The 22,296-nt window shown below is 40.9% G+C and overlaps 1 protein-coding gene across 10 annotated transcripts in view; it reads right to left on the minus strand.

Annotated features, from left to right (window-relative positions):
- Nucleotides 1-22,296, minus strand: part of SMAP1 (small ArfGAP 1) — a 198,570-nt gene that overhangs the window by 19,213 nt on the left and 157,061 nt on the right. The window lies entirely within an intron of this gene.

The raw sequence follows: 22,296 nt of genomic DNA on the forward strand, positions 1-22,296 counted from the left end.
TAGAGATTTTTGACAATTTGAAAATTTTTCTTTTCTCTAGCTTACTTTATTGTAAGAACATAATACATTTACCATACAAAATATGTGTTAATCCACTATTTTATGTTATCAGTAAGGCTTCCAGTCAACACTAGGCTATCAGCAGTAAAGATTTTAGGCAGTCAAAAGTTACATGCAGATTTCAACTGCATGAGGGGTTCGGTACCCCAACCTTCTGCACTGTGGATGGGTCGACTGTAATTGGCTCTTTTGGAATCACTGGGCAAAGGCATAAGCAAAGCCTGGGTAAGCAGGCAGGACTCACTGGAGGCAAATTTATTTCCAAGGATCAAGACCTGTCTGCACGTGGAGAGAGAGAGGCCGCTCGTGGGAGGGAGTAGACGGCTTGCCGAGACCCCCAACAGAGGCCTGATGTGCGTCTGTGCCTAAGAACTTTGCCTCTAAAGTCAGGGTTCTGAACCCAGAGACATCAGACACCGTCTGAAGATGCGCTTGGTCATCACACCTGGGGAGGCGTCGAGGGGGCACTAGCTCCTCCTCGCCAGCTACTGTGCAGGCGCACCTGCAGACATGTTACACATGTACCTTCCTAATAAGATCTTCTAAAATGAAAAATTCTTCAAGAACATTTGATTTCTACCACACTTGCTTATAACATGAAAAGTCCTATTTAGAAATATTTTCAGGATATAAAGACAGTAAACCTTGAGCAACAAAAATATTAAACACAAACTATTAATTTGTCCTTTAACTCTATAACATAATAATTTTGTAGTACCTTGGAAAGAATAACAAGATAAAATTAAGATATTTGAAATAGAGCTATCATATAAAATACACAGTTTCTTGAAGCCAAGTTTTAGAAGACTGAGAATGCTATTATCCTGTTAAAAGGATTTGGGCGCAGGGATATAATAAAAGTGTGGTAACAGTAAATCAAGACCTCGATGATAACATTTTCTTTCATATAAATGTCACCCTTTTGATACTTTTACATTCAGCTTAGACATGCCAATCAATATATATAACATCATTTCACTGTAAATTCTCTTGCTACTAAAACCATCACAAATCTGCCTTTCAGTAAATGGAGAATACAGTCAACTGTCAATGGATAAAATTAAACCAACTATAATTTATTAAACAAAACTTTCTAACAAGCAAGAACATAGATCTAGTTAGATAAAGCAATTTTATAAAACGTAATTTCCTTAGAGTCATATTGAGATGTCTCATTCAAATTATTAAAACTTTTCTTAAGAAGCTTCACTAGCCAATCTTTTTATGTCATAAGCCTTCTCCACAGAATATAACTGAATCAAAGCTACTTAGTTTCCAACTCCTACAATCACCATCATTTCGTATCCCTTTAGATAACAGAAATAACAGCTGAGCCCCTTGACTATGACTCACTATTCTTTAGTTGAGTGATTAATGTAGAAAATAGCATTAATATAGAAGAGGGAAGGTATACAGCTTTCTAAGTTCTAGAGGTAATTATCAAAAAATACTCCTTAAAAACTGACTACATGCCAAATTATAATCAGTTTCTACATCGTTTATAATCAGTTTCCTTTAACATGCATAGCACCATACAGGAAGGGACATGTAACAAATTATGTTCCACTCTCACTATGAACTTGAGGATGTTAAGGTGACAGAATGTGCCCGAAGGGCCCAGGAGTGGCTGTAGTGGTTGAGCCCAATCTCCTGACAGGGCTCCTGCCCCTGTACCACGGTGCCTTTTCCTTAATAATTTCTATTCATCACAAATTAGATTCAAAAATAAATATCTACCCAATGCTCACTGTGAATGGACACTACTCTTCTGATGACAGAAAGAGAAGCTTCAGTGAAGGACCCACGAGCTGGTGGAAGGGGCAGGGCAAGTACACAAACACCCTTCACACAGGTCACAGCACAACGACCACATACATGGCATAACAAGCCATTAAATTCAAGGTGATGGCGGTCATGGACGACTGGGGCTATCTACTCCGAGGTCTGCAAACACCAGGGTGGGCGGCTACAGGTGGGTGTTGGTAAAGGCACCGAGTGAAGAAAACCGAGTGTGGCAGAGAGGTCAAGGCGGCGGGCATATCTGATTACCCTACAGGTCTGCGTGAGGGATGTACTGAAAGAAAAATCTGAAAAAATAGCAGGGGCCACACTGTGGAAGGACCTAACAGCCAGCCAGAGCAGGTAACTAGAAGAGCCAGCAATTTTCAGAGAGAGCGAGCAGAGAAAGCAAAGACGCGGCCCCTGGGGCCGAGGGGCCCTCCGGGGAAGGGGCCCGGCAGCTCCGGGGTGTGTGCCTGCGAGATGGTCAGAGTGACACTTTGGGGGGAATTCACAGCTATCTCCTGCCTCATCACAACTTGAAATGCGAAATATATTTTCTATCAAGTGACTCAACAACACACAATGCCCAGACTACCTCATCTCGGTGCCTACTGAAATCTTTATAGTAGGATTTAATCTTTACTAAAATATTTAGTAAAAATTTATGAACGATGGATTTCTCAAAAGCTTTGGGTTGTACATCACAATCTATTCTACTATAAAGTAGAAAAAGAATTCAAAGACTGTGTCATCCATGTTGTTCACCTATTAAAGCCATCTGACTACACAATATCAATACATTAATAAAAAGCACTGCCTTGTATTTCTCCTACAGATTGATAGCTATAATTACTGCTTTTAAAAGCTATTCCATGTGAGATTGCATGTAAACTTGCACATAACTCATTTATTACCAATTGTACTTTATTTATACAGAATCTTGTTCAAGTTCCCCTTTCCCTTTTTTAATTCTTTATAATGTACTTACAGACCTTTTCACAGCAAGCCTATCAGTACATAGGGTACTCTGTTTCTGAATTTAATTTTCTTTCTTAAATTATATTTTTAGGATTCAATTTAGAACTGTAATCTACACTTTATTTCCCCAACCATATGGACATCCTTCAGTAAATGGCTCTCTCTTTGGCCTAGGAACACTAATACAGCCAACAACATTTCACTGGGCTGGAGAAGTATCAAAGATTTATAGAAATTTCAAAACAGTAAGGAGCCTTAGAAGACATTTACTCAATTCATTACGTGATTCATCAAATGCCACTGTAACATCTCTTGCATGGCTGGTCTCTGTCAGCAAAATTTCCAGCACTACAGAATCACTGGGTATGATGCTAAAGGATATTCTATGTATGTATGGACAATGCTAAACATCAGAAAGTCTCCCCTCCAGGCAACTGGTAGCATCTGGCCACTTGGCCCTACTCTCCATGGCGCAGCGTGTGGGGAAGGCAGGTGAGGGAGGAGGGGGGGTAGAGCGCTAACCCTCTCCGCGGCTGAGGCAAACCGCTGATTCACATCAAGCCCTCAGGCACCTAAGATTCCCTGACATTTTCTTTTGTGCTATTATTATATTCAGGGCAGCTGAAATTTGGGTATATCTCAAAATTTTACTTTTATCCAATTTGTTGTTTATAATTTTCTTAGGAACTGATTCTGTTATGCAGTGTCTTAACTAATCTCTGTTGCATGGTCATTTGAAAATCTGAACACCACACTGAGGTACTTAGTAAAACACTGAAAAGAAGAACTTGGCTGAGCCCTTCCGAGTGCCCGAGTGCAGCAAACTGCCCTGACACTGACGTCAGCCCTTTGGCCTCCCCGGGGCGCAGCGTCCGTCCAGCCCACAGGCGAGTTACGATCTGCTCCGAGGCCCACCTGTCCACACCTAGACCAGAAAGGTGTCTAAGATCTCAACCAGCAAACTGAGTCTGAGGGGAACTGTCTTGAGGAACACACACAGGCACCTAGTGGGTGCTATTAACACTTTGAAGAAAGTAGTAAGCCTTTAAAAAAAAATTTTTCATTTGAATTTTGCCTAGCATTCATGTCAAGCTCAATGATACAAGCATTCATAATCCATTTACATTCCCTATCTACAAATATTGGAATTTGCCTATCTCAAATCTCCTGGTCCCTGTCTTCGTTTGTACAATTTCTCAAAGAATGACCTATATTTACACACTGGGTCTGCAAAGTTCATCATTATTCAACACAAACATCAAATGCCTATGCTGCTAAGTTTCCTTAAAATAAACTTACTTTGCATAATTTTTGTAAGGATTAAGTAAAATAATATATAGAGAGTCCCTTTCATAGAGGCTGGCACATAAGAGGTGCTTCCTAAATGGCAGCTGGTGGTGGCTGCGGTGGTACCTTTTATAGCTATGTGCCAGAACTTGCAAGCACTCAGAATACAGAGACGACTAGGACATGGCTCCTAATCTTAAGAAGCTTCTATTCTAGTTAAGTAAACAGACACAAACAATTTTGGTTTGGTGTGGATCAGTGCAATGATGGAGGTGAAAGAAAAAGAAAGAGAGAGAAAGAGAAGGAAGGGAAAGAAGGATAGAGAGAGAGGGAGGGAGGAACTTAGTTCTCTGGAAGCTCACAGGAGAGGACAGGTTAGGCCCACGTCTTGTCTGAACGATGTAGTATGAGATGGGTGACCTTCTGTCCCAGTTTGCTCAGGACAGCTCCGATTAAATACCTGCTATTCCAACTTAAGTGTTAACAGTACCGGCTTTCAGTCTCAAAAGTATCTAGCTTGAAATACCTCCCCGGAGCCCTGCCTTGAGACAGGAAGTGCCTACAGTACTGCTGGACTCTGGGGCAGAGGGGTTCCTCTCCTTCTAAGCAGTGGCAAGCTCCGTAAGGGCAGAATGATCTTTGAAAGTTCTGGAAGACTGGATTGCATGAAATGCCCCAGCAGCCTCTCAGTAACCAATCAACAAGACTGAAAAGTCAGAAGGAATAGGCTGTTTCTGTATCTTTAACAATCATCTTACTATTCTTACCCTTGTTTTACATGGCAGACTGGAAGCTTGCAGAAAAGGGAAAAAAGGGTAGTTTTTGAAAATTACCACTTATTAGCAGAGCTATGAAAGACAGACAAACCTGGTGCCAAACCCTTCCTAGATGATCTGCTTTTGGGTGGGGGTTTCATACGCAGTGAGGAGCCGCCCTTGCTGCAATCTATTGAAAGTCAACCCTCGACACAAAAGAAGGAAAGGAAATGTACAAAAAAAGAAATTAAAACACTAACGAAACACCCAGGTTTTAAACCCAGCCTGGACACTTCCCAGCTGTGTGACTAGTAAAAACCCATTTCATACTGAGCAGAGTCAGCTTTGTGGACGCGACCCGCGCGGTCCCACCGAGTCCCGCGAGAGGCTAACGCTGCTCCTGCAGCTGGAAATTCTTCATGGAGCCTGACTTGGTGAGTCCAATGGGACAAGGGGACATAAAGCCTAAGCAAGGAGACAGCGCGATTACACGTGTCCCCACGTTCTTTGCTGTCCATTTGCATACAGTTCTCACAATGTCCCGTGAGCACAGAATTCCAGCCTGAGGACCCCAACAAGCACAAGGCAGGTGTACTGGGTCCACAACAGGGTAAGGAGGAGCTGACAGCCCTGAGAGGCCAAGCTTTCTGTTCCAGCCAGAAGTGACTTTGAAAGAGAAGGCAGCAGTGGTGTTCTAAGAAACAAGAAAGACCAAGAACTCCTATCCTTTCTTACACACATGTCACTTCCCCGTATCACCAACCACTCCCAGTGAAAACAATGGCAGAGCAGGAAAGAGCAAGAATGACCGATAGCTCCTCTTCCTTTCAGGCCCTCCCCACTCATCAGTTAACCAAAGGGAGAGTGTTGACAGAATATGTGCATTATCAGGAAGGGAACTAAAACAGTGGAGTTAGTTTTATGCACTGTTCCCACTACTCCAGGAAAAACAAAATACATATGCGTGTGCAAGCTAAGAAATACAAATTGTGTAATTTTGATGATTTCACATATGAATTAAATGCTCCTATGTTTACAATTAAAGCTTGCATTGTACAATATAATAATGAATAAAGTTCATGTTAATCTAAGTTTTAATTTCACTTAGAACACCATTAAAATAGCAAAAGACACACCAACAAGTTGAGAGACTGCAGAAGAAAGAAAAAAGTTTCATATTTTAGGACCTTTAATGATACTTTTTCCTTCTTTTATGGACAAGAGACTTCTAATGTTCATTTTGCACTGACCCTGAAAATTACACTGCTGGCCTTGTCTCTGGGCCACAGTATTTGATCAGTAAAGTAAGAATAGTAACAACAATTGTCAGAGTGATCTTATGACTGCTAAAATAATAAGATAAATACATTAAGAATTCCTTCCGGTTTCTGGTCTGGCATGTAAGCAGCCTGAAAGTCACCTCTCTATCGGAGCCCCAAGTAAAAAGCTGAACCAACTGAAAAATCAATGACTCTTCTCAACCAGAAGAGTGAGGTCACCGGGAATAGCAGCCCCGAAGTTGAAGAGACAGGAGAATATAGCAAATCACAGTTCCCTGGGGCAGGAACCCAGCCCCGCAGCAGGAAAACCCGCAACAGTAACTGACAAACGCACAAGGCTCACTGCACACAGTCTGAGTGTCAGAGATGCCAGGGGGAGCTGGTTGCACAGGCGCTCACGTTTTTGTGAGTTTTACCTCCAGACAGCAGTACACAAGTTCTCAGAGTGAAGATTGGCTTTGGCACAAGAAGGGAAAAAGTAACTATTCTGAAATACACAGGGGCATTTTTTTCTAACAAGCCTGCCCTCAAGAGAAACATTTATCAAAGCCTAGCCTACTTATAGGATGGAGCATGAGGAAAAGTTTCCAAGACAACTGACACATTATACAAGTTATGAGATGTCTCACCGACAGCCAGTGAACAGATTATCGTGTATGAAAAATTATTGCTCAAGTTCCCAAGTGAGAGAAAAAAATCAAAGCTTTGAAGCCCTTCCAGGAGGGTTTGGGTGAGCACAATAGTTAGCTAATGAAGGAATCAGCGACTCTTCTCAATCCATCTGAGAAGTGAGGTCACCAGCTATTGCAGCCCCAAAGTTGAAGAGACAAGAGAATATAGCAAATCACAGTTCCCTGGGGCCGGACACCGGCCGGTGGGTGTGCATATTCACCGGTTGTTCCAGGCACGTCATTACTGATTGAAGACAACATTAAAAAGCGATCACTGGCAGACGCCCAGGTAGGCTATCAAAAGTATCAGTTAAAGGGAGAAAATACCTGGAACACGCCACTACTCTACATCCCACTGCAGGCTCCATGGTTGTGTGACTTGTTTTAAACCTCCTAATGATGATGCAACACCTCTGGCTTCTGTTCATTCAACACTCACTCTGTATAGTGAAGTGACCTGCCAGTGAGCTGTTCGCATTATAGGCAAAGAAAGCAGCCAAGAATAAACTTCTCTAGCATATACCCTTTAGTTCCCCTCACTCCCCTAAACCATTCCCAACACACGAAGCACAATCACGAAGAGCATCATTTTGGTCAATCACCACTTTCCACAAGGACTGCTTATTCTGCTGACAGTCATTGATTCAATAATTAAGCCTCTACATGCTCAGTACCATTCTAGGCACTGACATTCTACAGCTGGCATTGTGGGAGAGTGGGGAGAAAGAGACAAAAATGACCAAAAATGAAACAGCAGATGTTAAGCACCATAAGATGTTGTAATCAAGAATGGCTGGAGGCTACTTTGAATTAGGTGTTCAGGTAGGCCTCTCTCCAAGGCGCTGTTTTAAATAAAATCTAAATGACGAGGAGGCGGAACCCTTGAAAAGATCAAGAAAAGCCTCTTGGGCAGGGCAAACAGTGCAAAGGTCTTGAGGTCACACTGAGTCTGATTTGTTCTGGGAATACAAAAAAAGAGACGGCCGGAGAACAGCACGTAAGGGAGTGAGTGGGAAAGGTGAAGCTGGGGTCACCAGCAGGAGCAAGGCTTCACAGGACAGCGTCTGGGGAGTGAGATGCCATTCTAAATGCAATGGAAGTCGCTGGAAGGTGTTAAGCAAGGAGGTAACATGATCTGATTTACCTTTAGAAAGAGAAATCAGAGGAAAAGGGAAAAGGAGGTCCAGGTAAGAGAGAATGGAGGTTTGATCTAGGTTGGTTGGTACCAGTGAAGACGGGCAGAGGTACAGTCACTAGGAGTCGCTGATGAAGTCCAGAGCAGGAGAGGCCAGGTCAACGCAGATTTCCACCTTAAGCACCTCAACGAGATGACTAGTGCCGTGGATTCTTGAGACAGGGAGGAAGGTGACTGAGAAGACGAAGAGTTTTATTTCGGTCACCCTCCGCCTCAGACCCCGAGGTGACAAGAAGGCCGCTCAGTGCACGGCCCTGGAGTTCTGAGGCCGGGCGAAGCCTGGACCCACGGGCTCGGGAGCCCTCGGGTGCCCCTGACTGTCGGAGCAACGGGACGGGCTGAAGGCACTAACGCAGGAGGAGTGCAGAAGAGAGCCCGGTACTGACCTGGGGGCTCACGCTCTGGGGTCTGGTAAGGAGATGGGGCCGACAAAGGCTACTCAGAAGGAACAGTCAACGAAGTGAGAATAAAAGCAAGAGAATGGGGTTCAGGGCAAGAAAGTGGTTCAAGAGAGAGGGGGTGGCCATCTGTACAGGGAACCGTGAGAAGGGAGAAGCGGACAGAAAGGCCCACTGGATGCGGCAACCTGCAGGTCACTGGTGACCCTGACCCGTGGGGCGTTGGGACAGCAAGGCAAACCGAAGCTGGGGGAGAATGCAGGGCAGAGAGAACCCGGAGGGAGGGAACGTGAACAAGACCGAGGAGGACCCTCCCACAGAAGTTGCTAGCTGGGGGCGGTACTTAATTGGAGTCATAAACACGTGAAAAAGGAAAAGGCTGTGGGAGTGGGGAGGGGGTGCAGTGCCCAGAGCCCAGCTGGCGCGGCCCACCTCCGGCAGGGCCTGGCCGCATCCCGGGGCTCAGACGCAGGCCGACTGCTCGGGTGGTGGGAAAGTTGGGGAGCTTTTCATTACTGTATTTTTCTCCATCAAGTATGAAGCAAAAACATGACTGACGTGGGGTGCGTAACAGGTTTACTGAAAGAAGAGAAGGAAGGACAAAAGTGTAACTGGGCTGCAATGCGACGTCCAAAGCCCGACTGAGATCGGCAGCCATGGACGGACAGTGAGACCGGTCAGCAGACAGGACTTCTGCTCAGCTGGGGGCATGGGACAGGACGATGACCGGACTGTCGGTGCTCGCCAGACAGGACTATGACTGAGGGGAGCAGGGTAGTCACAAGGAGGCAATTACGCCAAAAGAAATGACGTAAAAGGACTAATAAAAAATCACTCCATTCTGAGTCGCACACATCTCATCTTCAGCAACTTTTCCTCTTTGACTATCAACTGGCTGAACTCCCTCAAGCCCTCATTTAACAGTCGCACTGCGTGTAATCAGGGCAGTTTTCCAACATTATCTACCTGAAATCTTTTTGTTACGAGGTCTCAGCTGTAGTGGGTGGACAGTGAACACCTTTCAATAAGAACTTCTTTTACACAATGCCTAGTATGAATGCCAAAACATCAGAAAAGAGGGACTGATGGGAAAATACCACTGAATGATCAACTAAAATTAAACCAGGTGGGCCAGAAAACAAAACACATCTGAAAATATACCTTCCTCCTTTCCCCCCTTCAAGGATCACCATGGACCAGACGAGGAAATGACTGAGGCTACATAATGAAGCTTCACACCCATGCTTGTAGGTTCCGTCTAGTTTTTAATGGAAAAGAGTGAGGGAGTTGGTACAAGTGGGTGGTGGTGCTTGGTGGCACAGACCCCAGGTAGGAGGCCAAGGCCCCTTCCTCTCGTCTCCCTCTGCGCCTCCTCATTCTCCCAAACTGTAAGTTCCTACGGACACATATTTTTTCTGATAGTCTTTGCACCCCCAATGCTAGGATAGGACTCATTACACAAAAGATGCTCAATAAATGTGAACTGAACTTGCAGAACACATAGGCAAAGAAAGATACAGAAGATGGAGAGTTCTAGAGAATGCTAGCAGAGGTGGGACCTAAACACCTTTGTTCTTGGAACTCTTGGAAATGAACTCAGGTAGAGCAGCCCCTAACCTATCTGGCTGCCAGGAGAGAAAGGAGATGGTATCAAGATTAATTTCCCAAGAACAAAACACGAAGGAATACACTTAGACTGTAAGCTCCACAGAGCAGGGACTTCCGTCTTTTTTCCCTGTGTATCCCACAGCCTATTACAGTGTCTGTCACATACCAGGCACTCATCACATGTTTGCTGGATGATGTGCATGTAGCTTCAGGATTAGGCAGACAAAGTGGCTCATCCAAAAGTGCTTCTAAATTATGATTCTGAATTACCTTAAAATCAAACTTTGATCATAAACACTGTAGTCCTTCTGATTTGCAGTCCATATTCTTTTTAGTATATACCATGTTGCCATTACTTAGCATAGATGGTGTGTTGATTCACTCCAGGAGCACTTGTATTAGAAAATTTGTGCTAGATATATAAATAGTTGTCTGTTTCCCAATGGGTGTTAGCAGCTGTTTAAATTAATCCATAGCAGACATTCATGGGAAGATAATGAATCCTGTTCAGTGGCCTCCTTTTTAGAAAGATCTGCTCCACCAGTTTCCTGATGTGTGACCCTGGGTAAGTTTCACTCTCTGAACCTATGTTGCTCCCTCACATGATGATGATATTAAAACTATCCAGTGTTAACGTGTGACTTAATGAGCAAACATAAAATGCTTAGCACACTGCACAGCACTTAGTAGGAACTTAGGAGAAAGACATGGCATGTAGTTAACCCCTGACCTTTCTTCTTTCTTTCTTCATTTTTGGCTATAATAGTAATACACTGAGAGGCCATATAGAATATTGGTTAAGAACATACTCTGAAGGAGAAATGCAATTAAAACCACAATGAGGTATCACCTCACATCAGTTAGGATGGTCACCATCCAAAAGACAAACAGCAACAAATGCTGGTGAGGATGTGGAGAAAGGGGAACCCTCCTACACTGTTGGTGGGAATGTAAATTAGTTCAGCCATTATAGAAAGCAGTATGGAGGTTCCTCAAAAAGCTCAAAATAGACATGCCATTTGACCTGGGAATTCCACTCCTAGAATGCAGGAGACCAGTTTCAAAAAGACAGATGCACCCCTGTGTTTATCGCAGCACTATTTACAATAGCCAAGAAATGGAAGCAACCTAAGTGTCCATCAGTAGATGAATGGATAAAGAAGTGCATATACACAATGGAATATTATTCAGCCGTAAGAATAAAACAAATCCTACCATTTGCAACAACATGGATGGAGCTAGAGGGTATTATACTCAGTGAAATAAGCCAGGTGGAGAAAGACAAGTATCAAATGATCTCACTCATCTGTGGAGTATAAGAGCAAAGCAAAAACTGAAGGAACAAAACAGCAGCAGAATCACAGAACCCAAGAATGGACTAACAGTTACCAAAGGGAAAGGAACTGGGGAGGATGGGTGGGAAGGGAGGGACAAGGGGGAAAAATGGGCATTACCATTAGCAGACATAATGTAGGGGGAAGGGGGCATGGGGAGGGCTGTACAACACAGTGAAGACAAGTAGTGACTCTATAGCACCTTACTACGCTGATCATGACAGTGACTATAATGGGGTATGTGGTGGGGACTTGATAATGGGGGGAGTCTAGTAACCATAATGTTGCTCATGTAATTGTACATTAATAATACCTAAAAAAAAAAGAACATACTCTGAAGGAAGAATGCTCAGATTTGAATCTCAGCTTGGCTATCCAACAGCTGTTGGGACCATGAATAAATTACCAAACCTGGGTATCTCAGGTTCTCATCAGTAAATGAGGTAGGTAATAATAGTATCGACCTCAAGGAGGTGTTGTGAGGACTATGAAACAATATACATAAAGGGCTTGAAACAATGCCTGGCATAGTTAAGCACCAAGTAGGCACTAGTTTTGTTAGCTGTAATGACCCATCAAATCTAACTGGTGACCTTTCCACCTTGGCTAGAACATTCTTGAGTACAGGCTTTAACTTAGTACAACTGCCTTTCATCAAAGCATTTATTGAGGAAATATTTTTCTTATTTTCTATTTAAGGAAATTTCTAATTTGCTGTGAGAGACTGTAAAGCCTGCATGCTTACTGAACAAGTTTTCTTTTCATTAAATTGGAAATGAAAGCTTTGCACATAAAGTAATTGGATTTCTTCCCTTTTTATTGCCTCAGCTGCAATAAAGATTTAAATATTTGCAAAAACATTTTAGAAATTCCATGAAGGGAAAAAAAATGTTACAAATTTACTACAAGCCTGTAACAGAACCTAAAATATGGTTTTCTGCCACCACTTAACACACTGTATCATCATGTTACTTTAATAATGAGCAAGTATTAAAGATCTATTACGATTTCAGATGGTTCCTTTTTCTTTTAGGCTTGAGGGCATTTTAGTATAGTTATTCAACTACAAAAATAGCTTACAATAATCTTGTTATTGCTTTGTATAAGATGATAACTCTTATTTTAGCTACTCAATTCTTTCTTTTTTAAACTAGGTAAAAAACAGTAAGAAGACAGCAAACCATCTCAGCTGAAAGAACTTGCATGTAGCTGTTACAACTGTTGCAGTCAGTTAAGTTATTTAGTCATCTAAAGACAACCTCTCAACTGCCAGGACATTCTGCATACTGTCAGCAACGACTAATGAAAACAATGGTGTCTATACCCACTAGATTCTTTTCCTAAGTGACAATACCAAGTTTTGGTGAAATATGCAAAGCATTATTAGCTATCATAGAACACTGAGAAGAATATGAATTGGTACAATCACTTTGGAAAACTGGCAGAAAGACTAAAGCTGGACATACACATCCCGTGACCCAGCATTTCCACATTTAAGCATACACCCAGTATGTTACGTGTATAGTTTACCAAAAGGCATGTTCAAAAATGCGCACCGCACCCTCATTTATCAAAGTCTGAAACAAAAAACTACTTATATTAACTATCAGTGGATGGGAAAATTAAGCATGGCATATGTAGACAAGAGAATACTACTTAGCAATAAGAAAAGAACAAACAATAATATGCGTGAATCTCACAGACACAAGGACAATCAAGGAAACCAGACACAGAAAGAGATGAATTCATTTACATGAAGTTCAAAAGCAGACAGAACGTACCCATATTGACAGAAATCCAAACAGTGTTTAACCTCGGGAGAGTGCTGAGTAGGAGGGCCGAGAGAGCAGGGGGGCCAGTAATGTTTTGTACAGTGATTTGTGCACTGGTTGTACAAGTGTTTAAATCTGCAAAAAGTCATCAGGTTATAAACTTATGACCTATTTGCTATACCTCAGTAAAAAGGTCAAGAAATTTTTTAAAACTAACTTTTAAATAAAATCTTTATGCAGTTACAAAATATCACTTTCAGATAGATATACATTCACAATATAATGACAAGTTTTTTAAATTCTCTTAATTTTCTCTTTAAAAAACAGAACATTTTGAAAGAAACAGGGCAAACAATCTCAACAGTAATTTCTAGTGCTACCTAGAGTGGTATTTTGTAACATTGGTTTTTACTAAGAAAAAGGATAGAGAAGTCAAACTTTAGACTCTTCAGGGACTAAATCTAGCAGCTACTGATTACGTCCATAGTGCCTGGTTGTATTGATTAGCTCATTTATGCATAATAGTTTGGCCTAGTTAAAAAGAAAGGAGTCTGGAGATTTAAATGCTTATTTAAGGATTCTTCCATAATGGGGAAAAACAGATGAAAAGCTAAATTATGTGCATTTTTAAGAAACTAAACAAACTTACTCTGAATAATTAGGTGAAAAAAAAACAAAATTATCTGCTGGCTTGTCCTGGATAGAAGTTCTCTCTCACTGGCTCAAAGTTATCTGAAATAATAAAGTTTCACAATTTTTCTCTAGTCTCTGTACCAACAGACTGAACCTATAGCCATCAAACAGCTATCTTTTCCCTTTTTACAAAGCTCATGATATGAATTATGACTCCTTAATACAGTAAAGGATTATGAAAATCTATAAACAATATATTGACATATCCAACAGATATTGCTCATCTTGTAAATTACTATTTGGTGTGTATCGTATTAGCTCATGTTTACTTAATCAAGGGAAGATGTTCTTTAGATGAGTTTTTTCTGTTTTCACTTATAATATTCTATAGCCAACATGGCTCCAGAATCTCATGCTTAAACATATCCTTTCAGCTTCAAACACATCAAAATATTAAATGAGCAAACCTACAAGACTAGTCAGGCTCAGAATTGAAGAAAACAGCTTTCTGGAGCAGAATTCAAACAGTTTCATGTCCTCTAACCACAAGTGTAGCTCTTCTATCTTTACCTTCTAGTGGTTTGTTAATATTCTTCAAAACTTTTGAAAAGTCGAAATCCTTTGGCTTAGCAATTCCAGTTTTAAACATCGATCCTAGTAAGTTATCACATAGCTGCACACTGAAGTACAAACACACAGATTTTCATTATTCAAGAGATAAATTTTAGGAAGAATCTTACCGTATTCAGAGGAAGATAAATTACGATACATCTATTCAATGGACTATTCTTAAAGACAGAAGACAGAAAAGCATATGTATATTTACCAGTAAGAGAACACATTTAAGATATATTGCTAAACGACAGAAGAGCAGAACGGGTTACAAGATAATATGTTGTAGGTAAAATTGTAACATTTCCAGAATATCTCGCTTAGCTTTAGTGCATTTGCATACCCTCAGGGGTGGAGAGAAGTTCATCTCATATCAATGGGTAATTACCTGGGCAACCGAGGGTGTGTCTGAACCTGAGGGGTTAGGGGGAGGGGCTTGCTTGCTGGCTGGCTTCTTCCAGAGCAGAGGAGAAAGACGGCCCTGGACTGCAGTTTGTGAGCAATAAACAGGTTTTAAACTTTATTTCTCCCTTTCACTGTTTTCGGTTTTGAGAGGTATTTTGCCCCAAGATTTCCTCTCCCCGGACTTACATTGTACAGTATGATCCCACATGGATACATGTATTTCCATGGGAAAAAACTAGGAAGGATGAAATCAATATGTGATAATTTTTTCTAAGTGGTCAGATTTGTGGTCATTCTTTTTTCTTTTCGCTTATACGTGTTTTCTAACTTCTTAAAAATATGGGTATTATGGGGAGGTAGAAGGGAGAGGCTATTAAAAATCCACTAGGTTTTTATCTACCCTGTTTTTCGGCTAAAAAGAATGAAAATTTCTGTAAGTTTAGTGGGCAGGACATACAATTCCTTTTTACTTAGAAGGAGCACTGTGATCTTTTCTTTTTCACAGAGAAAAGATTTTAAAGAACACTTAATAGCTAAAGAAAGATAGGAACTTGTCACCAGCAATTAGCAATATCTGCCCTGATAGAACTTTAGACAACAGAGAAGCAGCACTGAAATGTTTTCTAATACTAACATAGTGTGAATCTACAAACAAAAGATTATTGCCAAATTAATCTTCAAAGTCAAGCTTTAAGCTACGAATGAAATGATTTATGGAAAATATAAAGAATTTTCCAAAACCACTTATAGAAATGCTCTGTGAGACATCTGCTGTGCTTATTCGCCCAGACCATATGCTTCTGTGATTTCTATAAAAGCATTAATTACTGGAGGTATCTTACTTGCAAACGCATTCACGCATCACATGAAAGGTTTATGTAGCCTAAATTACACTGAGTTTGGGGGCTGTGTAAATGTCTCTATTAAGACTGCTAAGCAACAGAACCTATCAGTAAGACCGTCTGGCAATGAGCCACTTAATCTGACTTTAATGTTTTACTAAGAACGATTTATTTGATTTGCAGCTGGTTGCCTCCTTTTACACACTGCATTGAAATTTCAAGTTCAATAAACTTGCAGTTGTACCTTTTGCTTATATTGGAAGATTAGACCGCTTATGTCTATCAAGTAAAAATGTACTTTTAAAGTTTTATTAACACAAAGGTTTGTTCAAAAAAGCGACTTTTCTGGTTTTTGTTTCTTTCCAGACTACTTTTTATAAATCACTATCTGTATCATCTCCTTAAAGATTTGAATCTTTAAGATCCAAATGTCAGATCTTCAGGTAAACCTTTTCATGACAGTCAGTATTATCCAAAGCGGGGGCCTTCTCTTTCCCACAGCACACTGCTTCTCTACTTTCCTTCCCGGGATTTTTTATCCTCCATTGATACATTCTGTGAATTGATTTTCTCTCATAAATTTCAGGAGGCTAGTGGCAAATATCTGTACAAGAAACACTTCAAATTTTACATTAAAATAACACAACATATACTTTGGGGACCACATGCCATTGAGAGCTAGCCACCTCTTTTACACCGAATATACCGTCAAGGCACATGCAAGACAAGGAAGAGCACAGGTGCACATGCGCACAGCAGAGAAGATTGCACCACCAAGTGCTAAAAACAGCTAGCCTTAGGCAGAGGGACGATGAGAAGTTACCTATTTTTTAAGTTTTGCTTGTTTGTATATTTGTGTTCTATACAGACTATGTAATAATAAATAAAAGTTTGAATATCAAAAAAATTTAAGTTAAAAAAACATAAGAATAGTCTAAGATAGGTAATTATGTCCTAAACTCTCATTATAATTACCTCAGAGACTTTAAGTCTATGAAAATATAAAACCTTACTTTGATAGAATCTAAATTATTGTTAATATATCCACTGCAGGTAAAACCAATGATGCAGTAACACTGACACTCATAGATACCTAAGCAGAAATACCTTAACGTGAACCCGTTTCTACATACAGATATATGAATGTATTTTCTATATAAATACAGATGTAGCTTGCATGGGGAATAACTGAATACCTTTTCTCCCAAGTTATACTCTACGTTTTAACAGGCAGCCAGCCAATTAAAGAGATCAGCAGCTAGGCGGGTGAGAAACCAGCTGGAAATCAGAGGGAGAACTCAGTGAATGACGACCAGCTCTGCGGAGCACTAAACACCATCTTCAAGGGTATATTTAGATGATGCTACCCATCTGTTCCTGTGTTCACTAGGTGACTAAGTAATCCTAAATTTAAGACTGTCTGTGGCCAGAAGGATCTTTAGAGGTCATCCAGGCAAACATTGCCATTAATAAAGGAGGAAAAGGCGGTTCTGAGCAGTTACATGACTTCACAAGGAGGAACACCAAACCACAGACCAGGGGCCCGGCTCTCTTCTGACCCTGCCTCTTCCACTGTAAGAACTCTCATTCGTGGGGAGGCAGAAAGGGGAGGATCTTAACAAACTCAGCTGTTTTGGTGAAGGAAATTTTACTGGAACACATTCATTTACAGCTTTTGTGCTACAAAGAGAATTAACTGAGTAGTTGTGAAGGACACCTACAGCCTAAAATATTTACTGCCTGGTTCTTTACAGAAAAAGTTTGCTGATCCCTATATTAAAGGTTTCTTAACATACAATCAGAAGTTTCAGAACTTAACAAACAATAACCCATAGAATGGGTTGTAATAAATAACGATAAAACCAGAACCATAACAGGAATTATTTCTAAAGGGTTTAACTCTCTCTTCCTACAAGGAATGGACTACTTGTCCATTTCTGATATGCATAAAAACTGTAAGACTTAGAGCCTTCCAAAGGAGAAAATCTCTTGATTAAACTGGAAGAGAACTCATGCACATGCTTTTAACAGAGTACCACTCATCTCCATGAACATATTTAGAGATCACTGGCTACTTAGGAGATAGCCTAAGAGATAAACCTACACTAAACAAATTAAGTGTACAACAGAATACTTTTGTTTTTGTTTATGTTTTTTGTTTTTGTTTTTGTTTTTTTGAGAGGGCATCTCTCATATTTATTGATCAAATGGTTGTTAACAACAATAAAATTCTGTATATAGGGGACTCAATGCACAATCATTAATCCACCCCAAGCCTAATTCTCATCAGTCTCCGATCTTCTGAAGCATAACGAACAAGTTCTTACATGGAGTACAAATTCTTACATAGTGAATAAGTTACATGGTGAACAGTGCAAGGGCAGTCATCACAGAAACTTTCAGTTTTGATCACGCATTATGAACTATAAACAATCAGGTCAAATATGAATATTCGTTTGATTTTTATACTTGATTTATATGTGAATCCCACATTTCTCCCTTATTATTATTATTTTTATTTTTAATAAAATGCTGAAGTGGTAGGTAGATGCAAGATAAAGGTAGAAAACATAGTTTAGTGCTGTAAGAGGGCAAATGTAGATGATCAGGTCTGTGCCTATAGACTAAGTATTAATCCAAGCTAGACAAGGGCAACAAAACCTCCACGGATGCAGAAGATTTCTCTCAAAACAGGGGGGGTGAGGTTCTAAGCCTCACCTCTGTTGATCCCCAATTTCTCACCTGATGGTCCCCCTGCGACTGTGCCTGTCTTAAAACAGAATACTTTTTAAAAAGTCAAATTTATATACACTTTTCCAGCAGAATATCTAAAGCACAAAAGAGACATCTATTTTGTTGTTAAATGCATCCATCCTATTAATCACTTGGTTCATTAAATGTTTAGGTTTCACCTTTCTCCGCCCGGAAAAGGAAGCATGCCTGGCTCCAGGTGACCCTCTTAGTAATAGATGCTTACATACCACAAAAATGTAAATGTCAGTGAGAGTTAAGTAAGTACAAAATACAACTTAAAGAAAAGTAGTAGACTGGTCAAAAAACAAGTTTATTTACAGAAGGCAGATGTCCCTAGGAGAAGTTAATACATCAGTTAAGTTATTAATTCATTAGTTAGGATGGTATGGGATGGGGTTATATAGGAACACACAGTTCATTTTAGGGAACCTGACAGTTCATTATAAAATGATAAAGAATATATAATAGGACTAAAAATTGAACCAAGAAAGAAACCTGAAGACATACATATCAACACACACACACACACACACACACACACACACACACACACACACAACGACTTTGGACTCAAATCAGAAGACCTGGGTTCAAATCCCTAAGCTGCCACCATTAACACTAAGCAAGATACATCTTAGTCACTGAAGTTCCTTCTAGGATTTAACTTACTTATTTATAAGATTAGGGATTTGAACTAAAGTAGGAAGGTTCCTTCCACCCCACCAAATAAACATATTCTTAAGTAACCATTTATTAAGTCACTTGGTGTATTTCATGAACCATACTAAGGCTTTAATTGCTTGTAGAATAAGTTGGCTTAGAATAGAGAAGTGTTCGAGAGTAAGTAATCCCTATCAATTATCAATCGTCTAAACACATGAAAAGATGTGAGATGGACTTTAATCTGGGCTGCCTTAAAAAATAAATCAAATCCTTATTTTTTCCAAACTTGACTCCATCAACTCTCCAATAAAACTAGGTGACATTAGGCAAATCAACTATTTTCTCCGAATCTTGGTTCCTCTATTTTTAAAATGGTACCAGCAGTAAAAACCTCATGGGTTTTATGAGAAATAAAGGTAATAACAGGTGAAAAGCTAAACGTTTTCCCTTTGATGTTACCAGTAAGACAAGGATGCCCTTCATCACCAATTCACAAACCAGAAATAAAAAGCAATAAAATCAGCCACAAGGCAGTCACACAATTACTTGTAAACATATACTTGGAAAAGGACCAGTATCCTCTCCTCTATATGGGTGTGTGTGTATACAGACTGAAGAAGATAAGCAATCCAGCTGAAAAGCAGTCAAAGCATCTGAACCAGAACTCCCAAAGAGGAAATCCAAATGAGCAACAAACATATGGAAAGGTACTCAGCCTCCTTAGTAATCAAGGAAAATGACATTAAAAATAATGAAATAGAGGAGCCAGGGGCGGAAGATGGCAGCGTGAGTACAGCAGCGGAAATCTCCTCCCAAAACAACATATATCTATGAAAATATAACAAAGACAACTCTTCCTAGAATAAAGACCAGAGGACACAGGACAATATTCAGACCACATCCACACCTGAGAGAACCCAGTGCCTCGCGAAGGGGGTAAGATACAAGCCCCGGCCCCGCGGGAGCCGAGCGCCCCTCCCCCCAACTCCCGGCGGGAGAAGAATAGGCAGAGCGGGAGGGAGACGGAGCCCAGGACTGCCGAACACCCAGCCCCCGCCATCCGGGCCAGAGCGCAGACACAGTGCGTGCGCAGGGAGCCCTGGATACTAGGAAAACAGGGCATCAAGAACAGTGAGCGGGCACCGGAGGCCGGGCGCTGGAGGACAAAAGAAAAGCGCGCGACCATTTTTTTTTTTTTTTTTTTGCTGCTGTTTTGTTTTGTCGAGCGCTTTTTGGAAGTCTTAAAGGGATAGGGACCCCAATACTAGGGAAACAGGGCAGCAAGACCAGTGAGCAGAGGCCTGAGGCTGGCGACGGAGAATAAAGAAAAACGAGCGGCCACCTTTTTTTTTTTAATTAAAAAAAATTATTTATTTATTTATTATTATTTTTTTTAATTTAAATTTTTTTTTTTTTTTTCTGGTCGTTATTTTGTTTTGGTGGGTGCTTTTTGGAAGTCTTAAAGGGGCAGGGCAGGACACTTAATCCAGAGGTAGGCAATCCGGGGATCTCTGGGCACCCTAACCCCTGGGCTGCAGGGAGCAGGGAGGCCCCTTACGGAGATAAATAGCCTCCCAGCAGCTCCTGTTCCAACGCGACTCCACCATTTTGGAGCAGCTGCCCGAGCCAGGCCACGCCCACAGCAACAGCAGAGATTAACTCCATAGCAGCCGGGCAGGAAGCAGAAGCCCTGTCTGCGCGCAGCTGCGCAGCACAAGCCACTAGAGGTCGCTGTTCTCCCAGGAGAGGAGGCCACAAACCAACAAGAAGGGAAGTCCTTCCAGCCGTCACTCCTCCCAGCTCTGCAAACTATTCCTAAAATCATGAAAAGGCAAAGCTACAGGCAGACAAAGATCACAGAGACAACACCAGAGAAGGAGACAGACCTAACCAGTCTTCCTGAAAAAGAATTCAAAATAAGAATCATAAACATGCTGACAGAGATGCAGAGAAATACGCAAGAGAAATGGGATGAAGTCCGGAGGGAGATCACAGATGCCAGAAAGGAGATCGCAGAAATGAAACAAACTCTGGAAGGGTTTATAAGCAGAACGGATAGAAAGCAAGAGGCCATTGATGGAATTGAAACCAGAGAACAGGAACGCATAGAAGCTGACATAGAGAGAGACAAAAGGATCTCCAGGAATGAAACAATATTAAGAGAACTGTGTGACCAATCCAAAAGGAACAAAATCTGTATTATAGGGGTCCCAGAAGAAGAAGAGAGAGGAAAAGAAATGGAAAGTATCTTAGAAGAAATAATTCCTGAAAACTTCCCCAAACTGGGGGAGGAAATAATCGAACAGACCACGGAAATAAACAGAACCCCCAACAGAAAGGATCCAAGGAGGACAACACCAAGACACATAATAATTAAAATGGCAAAGATCAAGGGCAAAGAAAGAGTTTTAAAGGCAGCTAGAGAGAAAAAGGTCACCTATAAAGGAAAACCCATCAGGCTAACATCAGACTTCACGACAGAAACCCTACAGGCCAGAAGAAAATGGCATGATATATTTAATACAATGAAACAGAAGGGCCTTGAACCAAGGATACTGTATCCAGCACGACTATCATTCAAATATGATGGTGGGATTAAACAATTCCCAGACAAACAAAAGCTGAGGGAATTTGCTTCCCACAAACCACCTCTACAAAACATCTTACAGGGACTGCTCTAGATGGGAGCACTCCTAGAAAGAGCACAACACAAAACATCCAACATATGAAGAATCGAGAAGGAGTAATAAGAAGGGAGAGAAGAAAAGAATCTCCAGACAGTGTATATAACAGCTCAATAAGCAAGCTAAGTTAGGCAGTAAGATACCAAAGAGGCTAGCTAACCTTGAACCTTTGGTAACCACGAATTTAAAGCCTGCAATGGCAATAAGTACATATCTTTCAATAGTCACCCTAAATGTTAAGGGCTGAATGCACCAATCAAAAGACATAGAGAAATAGAATGGATAAAAAAGAAAGACCCATCTATACGCTGCTTACAAGAAACTCACCTCAAACCCAAAGACATGTACAGACTAAAAGTCAAGGAATGGAAAAACATATTTCAAGCAAACAACAGCGAGAAGAAAGCAGGGGTTGCAGAACTAATATCAGACAAAATAGACCTCAAAACAAAGAAAGTAACAAGAGATAAAGAAGGACACTACATAATGATAAAGGGCTCAGTCCAACAAGAGGATATAACCATTCTAAATATATATGCACCCAACACAGGAGCACCAGCATATGTGAAACAAATACTAACAT

The sequence above is a fragment of the Manis pentadactyla genome, chromosome 16 (assembly GCF_030020395.1).
Source record: "Manis pentadactyla isolate mManPen7 chromosome 16, mManPen7.hap1, whole genome shotgun sequence".
NCBI lineage: Eukaryota > Metazoa > Chordata > Mammalia > Pholidota > Manidae > Manis > Manis pentadactyla.